This window comes from Papio anubis, chromosome 13 (assembly GCF_008728515.1).
Source record: "Papio anubis isolate 15944 chromosome 13, Panubis1.0, whole genome shotgun sequence".
NCBI classification, from domain to species: domain Eukaryota; kingdom Metazoa; phylum Chordata; class Mammalia; order Primates; family Cercopithecidae; genus Papio; species Papio anubis.
The window spans coordinates 22,021,715-22,040,133 of record NC_044988.1 but is presented as its reverse complement, the minus strand read 5'-3'; the positions used below and the strand labels follow the sequence as shown (position 1 = coordinate 22,040,133).

Here is an 18,419-nt window from a genome sequence, read left to right as displayed (position 1 = left end):
TGTCGCTCTCTTAAGGAAATTAAAATATACCCCAAAATATATTTATTTGATATATATTTTAAAATGGCTGCCACTTGGCCAGCAGGCAGAAGTGACCTTGCAAAGCTGTCTTAAGTGGGGGAAAATTTGCATCTGTAGAGAATCTGCATTAATGCAGCATGCTCCCTCCTTCTATTCCTTTCCCCAGATCCAAGAGAGGTTGAGAGTCTGACAACTTTAAAAGAAACATTTACCATCTGTTCTCTCTAAGGGAGGCTTTATCTACATAACAAGGCCATCTTTGCTAGCCAAGCCTCTTCTCCCCTCTCCCGTAACCTGCTCTACCAGAATCTTATCCCCTATTCTTTTTGTAATCTCAAGATGGTATATAAGTTTCTGTATCTCACGAGTAAACATTAAATAAATTTGTATGCCTTTTCTATTAATCAATCTGCCTCATGTCAGTCATTTTTAGTGAATCTTTAGGGGACCAAGAGCCTATGGCCCTTACATCTCTGTCATTACACATTTAATACTTGAAGCCCAGGCATGGTGGCTCACAGCTGTAATCCCAGCACTTTGGGAGGCCAAGGCAGGTGGATTATCTGAGGTCAGGAGTTCAAGATCAGCCTGGCCAACATGGTGAAAACCTGTCTCTACTAAAAAATACAAAAATTAGCTGGGCTTGGTGGCATGTACCTGTAGTCCCAGCTACTCAGGAGGTTGAGGCAGGAGAACTGCTTGAACCCAGGAGGCGGAGGTTGCAGTGGGCTGAGATTGCACCACTGTACTCTAGCCTGGGCAACAGAAACTCCCTCTCAGAAAGCAAAACAAAACCAATGAAACAAAAAAACTCAAAAAAAAAAACCCGAAACATTTAATACTTGAAAAAGAAAATCTGTGAATTTGACATGCAGGACTGTTTTGTTTAAAACACATTTTGAGGAACCAAAGCTGCTTTTTCCAACTTCTAACCCTTTTAGTTCTACATGATTGAAAACAGTAATAAAATATGAAGTAGATCAGGCCAAATTTTGGCCATGGAAAAAAGTTAATGAGGTCAACTTTACAAATCTTGAAAGCAGGGAAGAGATGTGTGCTTATAATGGAAATGACAAGGTGGACCGAATTTATGAACAGAGGAAGGGAGGCTCAGTTTGAAATGCATTTCTAGTCAGCTCATATTATGTGAGGAGACCCAAACTCACATTAGCTCTGGGGTGCCATTTTGTTACGGCGTTGATATGCCTTCCCCTAAGGACCACAGGTCTCTAGACATAGGTAGGGTGATGCTAAAAGGACTTTCTTGGTTTCAAGTTGAAAAGGGAATTTAGGGCCTTTGCCTTCCCACTCAAACCTAATACTGTTTCTCCACAGTTTGAAACTGTCAACAGCTCAACTTTGTGTCTGTAAATGGTGTTGTAGAGGACTACGTGCTTGCAAACGAGACGTTCCTGATAAGTCCTGCTCTTGCAAACGAAGCAGGGTGTTGGGGGCTTGTTTATGTGTACACATCTTGAAAATCCAGAAAGGGAAAGGTCAGAAAAACAACAATGTGTCTTGTGACTTGGCAACATTCCACAAAGGACTGTATAAAATAAAGCAGAGCGTGCCATTCGAGGCGGCCACCATGTTTGTCTTGTCTTGTGTTGTCTTGTGTGTTCATTCCTTTGTTTAGGAAACACGTGGACCCCAATAGGTGTGGTGAATGAGTGTTGATGTGATGATTGATCAAAGGTTTCTATTTTGGTTTTGCCCTGTAGCTGATCAAGGGCAAGTTGCATCAACCTTGGCAACGTTAGTTTCTCCTTCTGTTAAATGTGGGTGAGTGAGCTAATGTTTATAAAATCTGAAACACTGTTTCTGGGCACATGTGAAAGGCCCATTTTCCTTGCCATCTGAGATAGTTGATATCCCATTTCCTCCTTGCTTGTAAAGTAAGTGCACTATCAGGGACCCTTCCCCTTAGGATTGTTTTGATTGTGGATTCTAGTGCTCTGTATGAAACCACCTTTGCAAAAATTACAACGGTGAGAAAACTATGAGAGCGAAAGAGGTGTGATCTAGCCAACCTTCCTCCTGCCTTTAACCTCCAAACTGCCTTTGGTCATTCCTGAGGTTGGCCCAAGCTAACTTTGGGAGAAATTTAGTTTACAGTTTAAATGATAAGGTGTAGTTAAATGATTACCAGCCACTATTCGGGAGGTCACAAGATTTTTTTTTTTTTTTTTAATTAAAAACCTTTTTTAATTACACTTTAAGTTCCGGGTTACATGTGCAGAAGGTGCAGTTTTGTTACATAGGTATACATGTGCCATGGTGGTTTGCTGCACCCATCAACCTGTCACCTACATTAGGTATCTCTCCTAATGCTATCACTCCCCTAGTCCACCACCCCCCACAAGCCCCAGTGTATGACGTTCCCCTCCCTGTGCCCCCGTGTTCTTGTTGTTCAGCTCCCACTTATAAGTGAGAACATGCAGTGTTCGGTTTTCTGATCTTGACAGTTTGCTGAGAATGATGGTTTCCAGCTTCATCCATGTCCCCACGAAGGACATGAACTCATCCTTTTTTATGGCTGCATAGTATTCCATGGTGTATATATGCCACATTTTCTTAATCCAGTCTGTTGTTGATGGACATATTTTCAGCTTCCTCAATTCACTATTGTAGAACCCAAGATTGGCCTCTTGAGATGTCATTTTTCAGACTTTTGTATTTCTGACCTACCCAGACCAGTGACTTCTTTGTGGTCCCCACCCAGAAGTGTACTTAGTGCACGAAGACCATTTTCCCCATCCCTATGATTACATCTCCAACCAATCAGCAGCACCCACTTCCTTGCTCTGTGCCCACCAAACTAAAACCCTAGTCTGAATTTTCAGAGATTTGATTTGAGGAATAACTTCATCTCCCACATGGCATGGCCAGCTTCATGTCAATTAAACTTTTTTGTGATACCATGGTCTCAGTGAATTGGTTTTGTCTGTGCAGTGAGCAGGAAGAACCCATCAGGTGATTACATGTATTTCTTTATCTCTTTGATTTTTACCAGGTGGCTTGCACTTTTTGTGCAACACTGAGGAAGAATCTGGTCCCACAGGCTATCAGTGGCTCTGCTATTTTCTGATGAGAGGGGAGAGGGATAAGTGCAAAATATGATAAACTCTGAGTGAACAAAATGATATAGCTGATTTTTTAAAAAAACCAACCAAAGAAAAAACTAACACCCTTTCTCAAGAACTTGTAAATTGAAACAGCAATAGTTTGCATTTGCAGAGGGAATGTAAATCAGTTACTACATTCCACATTCAGCCATTTACTTTCATTCCTAATCTGTACATTTTACCACCAAAATTATTTTAAAGAACTCATATTCTTTTGATCTTCTGGGACAACAATACTTTTGTCATGTTTTCCTGGCAAACGATGATACAGCCATACCCGACACTTTGATTACTTTAGCAAATCAAAGGCTAACAGAAGTTAGGGAGTGGTTCCATCATATACTGTAGCTCACGATAGAAAACCATGGAATCAACTCTCTCAAATACCATTTTTGAGGTAAAATCGGTGGGAATACACTTGTGAACTTCACTCATTGCCAGACACGTGTATCCCTTAGGTACTTAGTCTGAAATACAAAATAAACCAAAAATCCAATCCTCATCTCAGATTTCCAGAAGGAACATGGAGGGATCCCAATAGCAGAACAAGTAGCAAAACCTTCTGAATCTCTATTAATCTGTGTATTCAATTATAAGAAGCTCTAACCTCCAGGGTATAAAATAAATCAGAACAAATTAATTAGCACATTCTACTGCAATTAGATTTAAGTTTAGTGTTCTGGGTAAGGAAATTCAATACAACAGTGTGTGTTCAATTAGGCATGTAGAAGAATACTGAAAGAGTTAGATGATTTGCTTGGTCTTAATTTAGTGAAAGAGATAGATATACTTAATTATATCCATAAGAATGTGGGGAATTTCACTTTACTTTTCCATTGAGTCAACTACCAGTTCATTAGTCCATGACCAGATGGACCACTAAGAGTCCCTCCTCTGTCCCTCTCTTTGCTACCTTTATGGTTCTGTCCATATTTGTACCCATCTTTTCTCCCCTTGGTTTTTTTGGTCCCCGGGGAATCAGAACAAAATTGGTTAAAATTCCAACTATTTTCTTCCCCAGGAACTACAGGTGTAGTTCCTGAGCTCTGTCCCAAGGTGCTCTGGGGCACAGCAGCAAATTCACAGAGGCACCATTTCAATGGAAGTTTTAAATTTTTGAGGAAAGCAGGACAACTTCTGCTGGACATCATGTGAATGACTGTTTTAATATCAGTGCTATGTTGCTTACAGTGAAGTAATATCTTAGCAAAGCTGGGCGTTTGAGAGTTCTATGATAAAAAAAAAAAGTCAGCATCCTCAAAAATCAATGTGCAATAGAAATGAGGGTGGCGATGCCCAATCTAATTCCAAGGGTGAGAACTTGCACAGTACCCGATAGGTAGACATATCCCATTAGCTAAGCAATCATGGTAAGTTCACTCTTAAGAGTAAATGTAGGGCCGGGCGCGGTGGCTCAAGTCTGTAATCCCAGCACTTTGGGAGGCTGAGACAGGCAGATCACAAGATCAGGAGATCGGATCACAAGGTCAGGAGATCGAGACCGTCCTGGCTAACCCGGTGAAACCCCTCTACTAAAAAATACAAAAAAAAAAAAAAGTAAATGTCAACTATTTTTTCTTTCAATTTATGCATAGCAGTTTTCCAAACAATTCTAAGTTCTTAGGCCTAAAGTATTTATTAAGTGTTTGGACTTAAAGAGAATTGCTAGGTGTTTCTTTCGGCCTTGGGTGAAATTAAAGTTTCCTTGAGTTGAGAACTCTGACCTGGAGGGAAGGTAATAATTCCTTAGGCTTCACGTGAAAGATGGAAAAACTTTACATGGTTTCCCATTTATAAGAAAAATGTCTTCTGACTGTAATATCAACCAGTAATTTGGGCATAACTTGTATGTTTTCGTAATCAGATGCTCTTCTGCTTTCCTCAAAGACCCCCTTTGAGGGAAAGAGTACGAATGTCAGGGGGTGGTAGAGGAAGTGGGGAAAGAAAAGGGGGTCAAAGGAGAGGAAAACCCCTATCCTGTCACACATACAGTTGACTCTTATGTGAATGAAGTTCAAAGAAATAGTAAGTCAGGGGAGCAAACGTATGAAAATAAATGGTCAGGCCGGGCGCGGTGGCTCAAGCCTGTAATCCCAGCACTTTGGGAGGCCGAGACGGGCGGATCATGAGGTCAGGAGATCGCGACCATCCTGGCTAACACGGTGAAACCCCGTCTCTACTAAAAAGTACAAAAAAACTAGCCGGGCGAGGTGACGGGCGCCTGTAGTCCCAGCTACTCGGGAGGCTGAGGCAGGAGAATGGCGTGAACCCGGGAGGCGGAGCTTGCAGTGACCTGAGATCCAGCCACTGCACTCCAGCCTGGGCGACACAGCGAGACTCCATCTCGAAAAATAAATAAACAAACAAATGTCAAATCTGTTCTTTCCCCTCTCCCTTTTGTAGGTGAACTGGCTGGAGTTTAGAGCACATGTGGCCAGCTATAGTACTTGGGGGTTGAAAGTGCTCTCAGGAATGTTCTAATATTAATTATTAAAATTGTCTCATTTTAGAGAGGAGGGAGCAGACATACACAAGGAAAGCGATCTGTGGAAGGTCGCAACAACAGGGTTTGGTCTGAGCCTAGAGCCCCCACCTTCCTATCTGCTTCTCAAGCATATTTTTATGTGCCATTGGGGGCGTGGCCGCTGGTGAGGGCAGTAGGCTTTTGCTCTGCCTGCCTGGTATGGCATCATAGGTAGCTGAACTCTCATATCAAACACCCAGGGGAAAAATATCCACAATGCCCAAATCTTACTACCAGATTAGGTGTATATTCATCCCTGAGAAAGGTTTCTCTCCTTGGTTTCCTCCTCTTCTATCCAGTTTGCTGCATCTAGTTCAGTGCTCTCGCTTACCATCCTGCACACCTCTCAAGAGGTACTAATTATTGATATGGCCAGATGTTATTCTAGAAGGTCATAATCTGAGAGTAAGCGCATTGTTACCAACTGCAGGTTATATATTAGCCTCTGTTGTTGTTTTCCAGGGCTTTAAGAGGAAGAAGCCTATCAAAATTTTAGAAAACCAGAAAGTATTCAAAAATCAGAGGTGATGGTTTTTTCCTTGAATTGTATGTGTATATATAAATATTATTTGATTAGTTCACTGTCAATCAGATACTCTGTTACTTGTAGCCAAAATGCTACTCTTTCCATTACATACTTGAAAGTATCTGTTAGAATAACTTGTAGCAGTACGTACCACAATCTCTCTGATCTTGGTTATCTCATCTTTAAAAAGGGAGATGAAAACTCATATATGTATATATATGTTCATGGAGCTTTTTCTCCCATAAAAGGAGACAATGACTATATGAGATTCACTATTTGAAATTGTCCTCTTTGCACACCAAATTCTTCTAATTATATACTATGAGCATTCTGCTTCATCTGCTTCAGCCACATGAAACAGAAAGGCTAGTAGGAATTGTGCCAACATCAGTTCTACAAACCTGCTGGAAATGTGAATTCTCAGGGACATCTGGAAAGTACTTTACTGGAATGTAAAGAAGCGTATCTATTCCAGAGATTTGATACGTCCATAACTTCTAAAATAGATACTACAAGCTGGTGAGAAATTTTTTTAGAATAAAAGAAAGGAGTCACAAAACATAGAAGATAGAGACAATTTTAATAGATGAGGAAGACCAAATGCAGGAGGATCTTGTCGAAAGATGTGCAGTTATTTCATAAAATAAGACATCTTAGAGCTATTGTTTGCTAGCTATGGGAATATACAGCATCTTGTACTGGAAGGACAGGGCGTAGAACTACACAGTTCTGGGTGTTTGTGCCCAGGTTCTACTGGTTCATAAACACACATGCAAGAGGAACCCCAGAGTCTTATAAGGTTAGGGCAAGTCATGGGTGACATGGCGCACTGCTATAAACTTTTGCTATTTTTAACTATGAACACAAATTCATAGAATTAACGTTTATTACTAGTGTGGATGGGTGGCAAATCTCATCTGTGCATCATTGAAGACGGAGCCCATCTATCATGTCAACAGCTTCATTTGTTTCTTTAAAGAGACTTTGAGAAGAAGAGGATCTTGTTTGTTTACCTTAGTTGGTCTTCACTGAGTATATGTAGCTTACTCATGACTCTAATTGGATCACCTCATGGTGGCTATATTTCCAAATGATTCTGTACTCACTTTTGACTTCCATAGTTGCCTTTCTGGATGAAATTAGACTATGGGACAAGTGGTGAATGTTTCTCCAGGAACTTTTAGGTTTTGACAATTTTAGTCCATTTATTCTGTCAACTTCAGTCTAAGTGATCTAGACCTGTAGCCATCCTGTGCCCATGTTAAGAATCGCAGAGAAGTGGACCCAAGCATCCATCTGAACAAATCCTTAAATTACTTAATTCCAGACTTCTTGTTATTTAAAAAATATAAAATATTATTTGATTAGTTCACTGTCAATCAGATATTCTGTTACTTGTAGCCAAAATGCTACTCTTTCAATTCCATACTTGAAAGTATCTGTTAGAATAACTTGTAGCAGTAAGTACCACAGTCTCTCTGATCTTGGTTATCTCATCTTTGAGAAGGGAGAAGAAAACACCTACTCTGGAAAGTTGTTGAGATAATATATGTGAAACAAACCTAATATGCTGCCTACAACATAGTAGATGCTCAATAATAATTCCCTTTTCCTGGCTTGGTTCTGCTAGAGGTAATACTTGTTCAAATTGTTTAACCATCTATGCATCAATTTGTAACTGTCTTGAATGAGGATGACATTAATATCTTCCATCTTTTTAAAAATTTTCCACATAGAATCTGTTATGCTAATTGACTATGTTTTAAAAACGGTTTTGTTACTTTTCCCTAAGCTTGTAGACTTAGGACGTAGATTAGTAACTAAGTGCTCCGTTAATTCTTCCAGGCCCTTAGAACACAATAAAATATTTATTGTAGAGTAATATAGAACTAAATACAAGGGCTGTGAAAACATTTTTATAGAATGATATGGGACCACAGGATCATATTATTCTAGAACATTTAGGGCTAGAAGGGCACTTAGAACCACTTAACCTACCTTTCCGTATATAGATGAGAAAACAAATATGGGGTGGGAGAAAGTAACTTTATACAAAGTCAAATAGTTAATAGGACCAGATTATTCTGCAAAGGAAGATTTTTTTCTGGGTGAAAAACAAGAACATTCAGGCAATAAAATCTTATAAAACTCTAAAAGAGGCTATGGGCTATTTGCTCCCAGAATTTGTATTTTAAAATAATTTATTCTATTTGAATAATGATTAAAGAAAACACAAGATGGTGTTTTGCCATTTTAATTCAATTAATGAATTTAGATACAATTCAATGGGGCAAATACATAAAAAGATCACAGGCATATTTTTGTAAAAAATTTAGCCTTCTGCTTTTCTGTTTAAAAATGTTTTCATTCTGGGAAGATTTTCTTTACAGAAACACAGCAAACTTTGCACCAGGAGCAAAATTTTTAATGCTATGTGATGAAATCGACATTGTTAATAAAACAGAATTGCATAAAACAGGATTTAGTTTAAGGCAAATATTTTCTTGATGGGAAAGCCAAGTCAGAGACTCAGAGTAGATTGGAATGTGGATCTTTCCGCTAACTCTGTGTCTGAACTCTGTAGTGCTACCATACACCATGCCATATTTAGAATATAAACTCTGAAGTTGCTGGTGATGTTCCACATCAGCAACTCTATATGTTGCTTTTACCTTTGCCTGGGATTGTGCAAGTGAATATGAAATAAGGATTTCAAGAAAGTTCAGGTGCACATGTCAAGCATGGGCAGGCACATAACAGCCACATTGTTCTTGGAAAGTCCCTGGATTTGTAGTAAACTATGAGCGTGTGTAACAATGCTCATGCTTTGAATGCGGGTTCTCCAGTCAAGTCAGCCAGTCTAAGCACTTTCACGACCTGCAGTGTGGTCTGGATTACAAGGGCTTTCCCTATATAACATACACACCTCTGTCTCCAAAAATGAAATTTTTTTGTAAATATTGTCCTTTCCAATAAGCTCATCACTATCTCCAGAGGACCATGCAATAGCCGCCAAGCCTCACACGTGGAATGCCCCCAGCAGCTTGTTCAAGTTTCATGAGCTCATCTGTTGTCTTTTGCTGACAACTCCTCACACCTCTTCCCCTGCATCCTCTACATATACACAGGTCTTACAGTATTTAAAGAATTTTTAGAGAAGGGAGGTGACCTCAAGCTGAAGTCAAGCCAAATTCCACAGTTGGCCCACACACGTCACTTCATGTGTCCAGTGATCGGCTCAGGGAGGTCATGGCCATGTGTTTGCAAAGTATAGTTAGACCCCTTATCAAAGAAGTGGACTCTCATCATAGGCCATCAATTCTTCTTCGTGCACATTAAATGCTGTTCGCGGAAAAGTGAAGTCCACGGATTTTCAGACTCAGAGGTTTTATGTTTGTTTTAGAGAGAAAAGCTCAAAATGATCTTCTCTCTCAAGACATCAAAATAATAGAAAATGAAAGAAAACCACTCTGTCACTGCAATGTTTTCTGTTGGTGGGAACTTTTTTGGAATGACTAGTGTATTGAGTAACTTTTGAATGTGGTGCTTTTATTTCTGGGAACAAAGAAGCAAGAATGGTCAATGTCACCATAACCTCTTAAGCTGTTTATCCCGTCTTGCTAGGGATGAACAAAGCAAGATACTTTACCGAATTAAAAGTGGCCAAGATGGACTTTCCGTCTCTGTCTTATCCGAGTGAAGAATATTAGTTTCAGAATCACATTTACACGCATCACCTCATTTTATTCTCACACCTCCAGGTATTACTGTTTTCCCATCATACAGATGGTGAAACCAAGGCTTGGAGAGGAGTGTGCTTTCTTGCTCATGGTTTCATATTAAAGAGCAAAAGCTAGGATTTTGTTTTGGATAAAGAACCAGGTTTTATTCTAGAAAATAATTTACCCCGTAGGGCTGTTTCTCAGAGCAATTTCAAAGGATTTCCAATAATAATTTGAGCAATCATTTAATTTGATAATAATGATGTTCCCTGAGGTGATTCTCCTACAGGAGCCATCATTCACTTCAACACTGAAGTCCAGAATATTTACGGATGAAAGCTCCGTCCCTTTCCTGGGACTAATGTTTAGATTCCCTTGTTCTGTGTCCAATGCTCTTCCCTTCTACCTCAGTGCCTCAGTGATTTCTGTCTTTGTTCTTGTGGAAAGAATGCTGTTAGATGACCCTTTCTGGTAGAAGCATCCTACAATGAGGTGACAAAGAAGCTCCAAACAGGCCGGGCGCGGTGGCTCAAGCCTGTAATCCCAGCACTTTGGGAGGCCAAGACGGGTGGATCACGAGGTCAGGAGATCGAGACCATCCTGGCTAACCCGGTGAAACCCCGTCTCTACTAAAAAATACAAAAAAATAGCCGGGCGAGATGGCGCGCGCCTGTAGTCCCAGCTACTCGGGAGGCTGAGGCAGGAGAATGGCGTGAACCCGGGAGGCGGAGCTTGCAGTGAGCTGAGATCTGGCCACTGCACTCCAGCCTGGGAGACAGCGAGACTCCGTCTCAAAAAAAAAAAAAAAAAAAAAAGAAGCTCCAAACATATCTTCCCAAAAGAAAGGGAAGAAAAAAATTGACCCCAAAGCTGCATGAGCCAAGCAAAATTCCTAAACTTTCTCTGCTTAAGTAAGTGACTCTAGTATGGATTGGACAGATTATCTATCTACTGAAAAGGAAAGGGGATGACAGAAGATTATATGACTATAAAGTTCTATAATTATTACAGGGCACGGTCTAGTAATTATTGGCCAAGTTGGAGGGTAAAGGACTTTCAGCCTGTCAGTCAGTGAATGAGGGCAGGTGGTTTACATGGTGAGAAGAACATGGGCTTTGGATTCAGGTTTTGTCTTTGAAGTTCTAGGCCACAGTAAGCTACAGGATGTCAATTAAGTGGATCTCTTCTAAGTTCACGTCCTCTTCTGTAAAACTGGAAAAAGGGCATCTATCTTACAGATTATTGGGACTATTAAATAAAACTTTGAATGTAAAGAACTTAGCCAAGTACCCAACATATAGCAACAGTAATACTCTTACTAGCAATAATAAGAACTTGAAAGGCTGTGTGGTATACTGGAAAGATAGGGGAAGTCAAAGACTTGAACTTGTGTGATAATTCAGCTGTTAGCCAAGGGATTTATTGTCATGGACTCTTGTAATAAACTATGGGAATAGAATGGGACTTCTCTGAGATTCCTTTCAGTTCAAAGCCTTCAATTATTTTACCGCTTGAGTTTGCTTGTGATACTGTGCATCGGATAAATGGAAATCCCAGGTACCCACCTTCTCACCAAGTCAGTTCTGGTGCCATCTAATGTGTCTTATTTAGACTCCCTAAAGTCTAATGTGCATTTGATTTAGACTCCATGAAGCCACTGAATTTACCCTGTGTCTTCTTACAAGAATTTAAAAATTCCTTCTACCTCTATTTTGTTTATGGATTTAGCAGCAATGTGGGGGACATGTGGTTTTCAGGGAAGGAGGATTGACAGTTGATCACAGTGACAGTGCCCAGGACACAGGCATTTACATAGGTTACTCCTTGTTCCCTTGTCAATTTGTATGACTAGTGGGGAAATTAGAAGCAATAGTAATCTCTCAGTGCTAAATCTAGCAATCCTTATACGGTGCTTATCTTTCTTAGTAAATTAAAAACATTAAATCCTACCACAACCACAGTGGTGGCATCCCCATTATGTGTGTCTTAGTTGGAGTTCACCAGAAACAAAACTGGAGATGAGAGTTCGGATGCCTATAATTTGATGAAGTACATTTAAGAAAAATCAACCAGTGAATGGGGAGACAGGAACAAGCCAAGCAGCGGTGCCATCTCAGGTGAGGTCTCAGCTTCAGTGCGATTCCTGAGGGGATCTCTGCCAGAGTCTGTCCCCACGCAGAACAAGGGATTGAGCTTTCACAAGTCCACACCAGACAGTCAGTCATTGGCTACGTGTCACTCTGGGGAGGTGAGGGTCATAAACCTCCTAGGCCCTTCCAGCTCTTTGAACATGGGAAAAGCAGCTCCAATAATACTGGGTCAGTCCTCTGAAGAGAGTCAAAGGTGCAGGCTGTTTGTAATTAAGAACTGAGGACATCTGGGAAGGGCACCAACAGTGTCCAGTGATCTTTTATATCTCCTTCAAACACATTCCTTTGTCCATTTTCTACATTCCCCTGATTATAACATAATAAAGTTGGAGATTTCAGAATCTTGATCTGTAAATTTGAGCTCTTACTAAAACTTGTAACTCCCTTTATATCAAAATTGGACCCAATATCAACATTTTTCCCCTGGCTAAGGATCGCCTTAGTAAAGGGCAGTGGGGAACTTGCCCTGTGGCTGACTGAATCATCTGCTTGACCACTGCTGCTGCAATGGCCAGCACCCCCTGCTCTCCACTGGGCTATGAGCCATTCCTCACTGTGGGGAAGGCTGTGGTAGCAGCCCAGTCTATGGATGCAGACTGGGCCATGCTGTGGGCAGACCTGTTGTCTTGTTATGACATCTCCAATTTGCCTCTATATACCACACAAAGTTTGAAGAGTTTATAGAAGGGTTGTGAAAAATAATAGGGTTTTGTAAGACATGACTTTAAAATTGCATATTTAATAGTTTTTTTCTATAGTTAAGAAGTTAACCCTTCATAAGAGCTGTCTTCACAAAACCAGTTCCTTAACTTGCTCTTTGGTGCCCAGGTTCTTGTCTGTCTTCAGGGAAATTCGGTAAACTTCGAAGGTACAAATCTCCAGTATCTTTGGAAAACCCTACCTTCTATCCACTGGGGCTTTGTCTCATCTTCACCAGGTTCCATTCGCTTATGTCACTGGACTCTTTGTGGGATGCAGTGCTTCCCAGTGGCACATTTCCCAAGTCTGCGTTTTCATGTCTGGAATAACATTCACCATAACAGTGAAAATCAATATTGTGGAAAAAGGCATGAGCAGGGTGGTCTACCACTGACACACATGCACACACACACATGCGCGTACACACAGACTTTCCCAACCCAAGTTCTAAGAAAAACTTAGATACTATATGGTCTATATAAAGAAGAGGAAATTCATTTTGTCAAATGCTCCATACTCTTGTTAGGCCACTTCTTTCCACAGTGGCAATAGTAATTTGTGTTTCCATAGAGAGAGCTGTGATTCTTTTTGTTTATCCTTAACCCCTACACCCTACCTTTGAAATTGCAGCCTAGTGGTAGAGGCCAACTATCTGTTTCACAAAGTTATTTCCTCTTGGCCTCATAGTTATGTCCATATTTCTAAGCCTCTCTTACAGTTAAGTTATAGCAATGTGGCTGAATTCTGGCCAAAGAAATGTGGGCAAAAGTGATCTCTATACCATTTTTAGGCTTGGTCCCTAGAACTCTGATAAAATTTTTCATTCTCTCCTTTGTTCCCTGCCAATTGGGCAATAATATTAGGATGGCCTTGGAAGCCAAGATGAAAGAATTTTCATAATCCTGGGTCCCTGAATGACTACATGGAGTGCCCCCTTCTCCTGCCAGTGGCAACTAAACTCAAATAAGTGAAAAAGTAAATTCTATAATGCTAGGCCACTGAAATTTGTTAGGCTTTCTATTTGTAGCAGCTAGTATTGCCCTAACACATGCCTTTCTTTGAAATAAGTAATGGCCCCATTTTTGGCCATATCCTTCTTAATGGTTTGTTTTATGCATCACAGAAACACCTGGCTACTTATAAAGCCTAAGTAAGTTCTTAGTCAAATCACTATGGCTTCTGGATGTGCGTATAGGGGTGAGGATGCAGCAAGGAGGATAGGCCATACAGCTACATGTTTTCATGACAAATATCTCTGAACACTGGACACAGTGAAATCTGAACTCATTATCTACAAACATGCTTTTCTGGTTTATTTTTAATTTCAATAATTAGCATTACCCTTACAGTTACTCAGACCAGTTTCCTTCTTTCCCTGCATTTTCTAATATAATTAGCCAAAGAGTCCTTTTGATTCTATATGTTCAACATTCCTCACATCTATCTCTCACTTTCTTCCCATTTTTACTCTCACTATTGTATCTCATTATATCTTATCTGTATTATTACCCTGGCCTCATAACTCCTCAGTTTCTTCCAAAGTATTCTACATCTTACTGCCAGATTAATCTTTTCAAAGCTTTATTCTGATTATATCATTCCTCTATTAAAAACCCTTCAACAATTCTCCATTAGCAGACAGAGGTGTTCATATTATTTTGTGAGAAATTCAGGGTATTCAATGACCTGACTCCAAGACAAATTTCCAGCCTTATCACCCCCTACTCTTCTTTATATAACTTGTATTCCATCCAGCCACACTGGGTTGGTCACTGTTCCTTAAGTATGCATTAGTTCCTAACTGTTTACCTTTTGCTCTCTTTAAATGATTTTCCTCACTATGCAATTTCCTCTATGCCCATTGCTGCCTGTCAAAATGCTGCCTGCCTTCAAGGCTCAGATTAAATACTCCATGAAATCTTTTCTGATCTCCTCAGCAAGAAGGAATGCCAATAACACTCTGCATATCCCTTCCTTTTGGCACTTGTGACATATTACTTTGACGTGTAGAGGCAACAAATTCTAGTGTATTTGGTGTCAGCTAACTTAGGATTGAGTCTGGGCTGAGCCTTTTATTACTTCTGGGTGATTTTAGCGCAAATAATTTTGCCTCTCAGCCTCAATTTTCTCTCACATTAAATAAGAATGAGTACTTTTACACAAATTGCACAGTTTTTTGAATATCAGATGGAAACGTATATACATAAATATGTAAGCATATAAACATATATACATATATAAAACACATATGTATACACATAAACATATATAAAACATATACATATATAAACACATGTATACATATATGTTTACAATGTTTGTCTAGTATTCTCAACTACATATTAAGTTCTCGGTATCTACAAAGTATATTTTGCTCACTTTTTTTTGTGTGTGTGTCATTCACAATATTTTATTTAGGGGATTTGTATATAGCAGGTAATAAGTACTTGAATTACTAAATATTTTAATATAGTAAATTGTTTTGGAAAAAAAGTCAAGAATTATCTTAAGTTTATATCCCCCATAAGCATTTCTCTTTAATGCAGTATTTCCCTTTGTCCATTTATTTAATATTTCTTTTTACACTTCCATTATTAAATTCTAATGGTACAAATTCACACTACTTACACTTATGTAGTATTTCTCTGCATTTCTAGTCTAGTCCAGTCAAAACTTTTATAAATTGTATCTTGAGTCTTCTGATAAACAATTATTTGCTTACTTGTTTCAGAATGGAAAGGTTCTGGAAATCTCCACATATAATTTTGTAGTACTACCAATTTGGGAATTTAGAGCTCATCATATTTTTTTAACCTCAAAGCCACACACACACACACAGAAGAAAAAGGTGTTTTGCAAATCAGATTTCTTATGAAGTGATTCTTCTTCCTTTTGCTTTAAAGGCTCATCTAAGTGTGAGAAACCAGAGGGTAAAGATCTAAGATTTGTGTGTGGTATACGTATGTGGTTTATGCTTTTTCATACAGCCTGACTTGCCTTTTGGTCAACTAAGATGATTGTCTAAGAGGATTGTTACTCTTCATTTCTCTCTTCTGTTCCTTTTAATGCCATTGGTCCAGTTCCCTGCCTCAGAACTATCTAGCAGTTAGGAAAGAAAACCACAGGGGAAGGGAATGATGAAAGATTTGGAAATATTGAATAGACAACAGTTTAAAGCATGTGGACCACAATGAGAAGGTGTCACTCAGTATGAAGTGTTCATCTAGAAAAAAATCACTATTTCCTGTTTCTCTCATTATATCAATACAGAATAAAGTTAAGAGATTCAAGATCTTATGCCTGGCCCGTAGAAAGAACTGAAGGTGTATCCCTTCGGTGGGGAGAAAACTTGTTTAGGTTATTTCAGAGGCATCGTAGGATTGAGGAGTGACATAATCCCTTTCTTGGAAGAGTCTGGCTGGATTTTGTGCCATTTTCGGAAAGTGTGGGTGATGCACCAAGAATGACAGACTGCTTGGAAAAAGAACTATGTGGAAACCTCCTAACCCCCTTGAGTTTTATCTGAGGAATATCAAGAGGGCAAAAAACCTCTAGGCATTAATGTGCAAGTTCCTGTTAATCCTGGTATTACAAAGTTGTGTGCCCGGAAAACTGAAGAGCAAATTTATCTGATCCCATGGGGACTGTGTACATTTAGATAGAATCTTAGATAGTTGCAAAGATTCCTATGTAGCCTCTTCCATCTTGTCTCAAGTTGCAGGAGGGTATTTCATGGGAAGAAAAGGAATGATGCAAATGAAAGGGTTGTCAGAAGCTGTGTTGAATCGAGGCTGTAGGGAGGTGTTCAGATAGAAATGGAGCATAATTTATTTATGAAACTCTCTTTAATATTGTCATTGCTGTTGTCTCTGAGCACTCTAAGCTCGTCTAATTTGTGACTGGAGGATGGGATCTGGTTTATGATTCCGTATTCTCTCAGGTGTTTTGATGCTGGTGGAAAAGGCCATGGCAGATTGAGTAATTAATATAAAGGTACAATCTCAATCTCTGATATTCATATTCTCTCTCTTTCATTTCTGACTTTCTGGGAGAGAACATTCTGCTCCTCTTTAATAATCTTTCCCAATTCTGCTGGGCTGTCTTTCTTAGTCTCACAACTTTCTCTTCTTTCACTGCTATTGCTGGCAGCCAAGTTCATCTAAATAAAAGTAAACATGTTTTTGGCAATTTTACAAGTAGTAGATAAGATCAGCCTCTTCTTTTCAAAAGGCCAAACAAAGGTAGGTTGATTAGCTTAATTCAAGATAGAAGTTGAATTCTGGAAAACAGACAAAAAACCAAAAAACAAACAAACCAGACCTTTCAAAGAAACCCACGGTGTCCCGCTGCCCCCAACCGACTGAGGCTGCATGACTAAAGCCCTTGTCTCCTGCAGGGCTGGGTTATGTTACGTAATTGTACTTTCTCACTTTCTCACAGCTTCTTGCCGGTGACTTTTGAATGAACACACTAGAAATATTGGTCATCAAAGGAGCTGATAGAGAATGTTGATGATACCATCCCTGCTGGAAAAGTATCTCAGTGTGACACCTTCTGGACTTGTAGGCAGAAATGTATTTTGAATTCTAAGCAGTTCAAAATAATGACCTGGTGAAGGGGCTGGAATGAGGGCAAGAATGCTAATTTTAACTACTTTCAGCTTTTGAATAAAACCTCTTTGTGCTCAGTTTACTTCTTGAATCCTTTAAGAAGTCCTGGACCCCAGTGTCTGGTATGGGGAGGCAGGGCTAAAAGCAAACTCCTCTTAGCCCTGTGACACCTACATGGTTAACTAGAAGCACACATGGGTCCAGTTATTCGAATTAAAAACAGACCTCAATGAAAAGATATCTGCATCGTGTCCCAATACCTCCATGTCCAACAAGTTATCAGCGGGCTGTGTGGAATGAAAAGGTCTTCCAGCAGCCCGGGCTCATCACTGCCTGGTGATTTAATTCAAGAACTCAGATCATAAATTGGACTTGACGTCAAACAGCAGCCAAGGCTGAGAATCCGCCTGGGTGTGCTGGGCTTGCTGTGGGTTGACTAACCAGCAGGCATGCTGTCACGTCTGGGTCATCTGCTGTCAGTGGATGGCTCCCTGTGGGAGGTCCACGTTGCGAGCATGGCTATAGTCTAGACAGGAGGTGACAAACATGTTGACCTTTGGGATGAGATTGATCTGTGTTTTTTGACAGGAGACCTTTCCAGAACGGAGTCTCAGGAGGAAGAGTCTAGAAGTTTCATCATCTGTGAGTGTAATCAAACCTATGTATCTGCTCCACCCAGACTGGAATGCCAGTTTCTTGAGGTTGATATTTTAGAGTTAAGGGAGGGATGTTTATTTACTTTATCAGTTTTCCTGAAATATTTGGACTCCAGGGTGGGGAGGGAGGAAGGAAAAGGGGGGGGGAAATAACTTACTTTTAATGGTGTGTCAACTCTGAAACCAACTCTAGGAAAGTTGCTTTTCCACACACTGCTTCATTTAAACCTCATACAATTTTAGGAGGTTTGCGTCATCACCCTCATGTTAAAGAGGCAAATTAGAGGCTTAGAACTGATCAGACTTTCCCCAAGGCCACACAGCAAATAGTTGCTAAAGGCCAGATCTGAGCCTTGGTTGATTTCAATATTATGCCACAATGCCTT

General features: G+C 39.9%; 1 long non-coding RNA gene across 1 annotated transcript in view; it reads left to right on the top strand.

The window, feature by feature from the left end:
• The window catches only part of LOC103878424, a 150,610-nt gene extending 132,463 nt beyond the window's left edge, over window positions 1-18,147 (top strand). Inside the window, exon 4 of the long non-coding RNA XR_004177827.1 lies at window positions 17,966-18,147. This is a non-coding gene — a long non-coding RNA (uncharacterized LOC103878424). The remainder of the gene's footprint in view (window positions 1-17,965) is intronic.
• The last annotated feature ends 272 nt before the right edge of the window (window positions 18,148-18,419 follow it).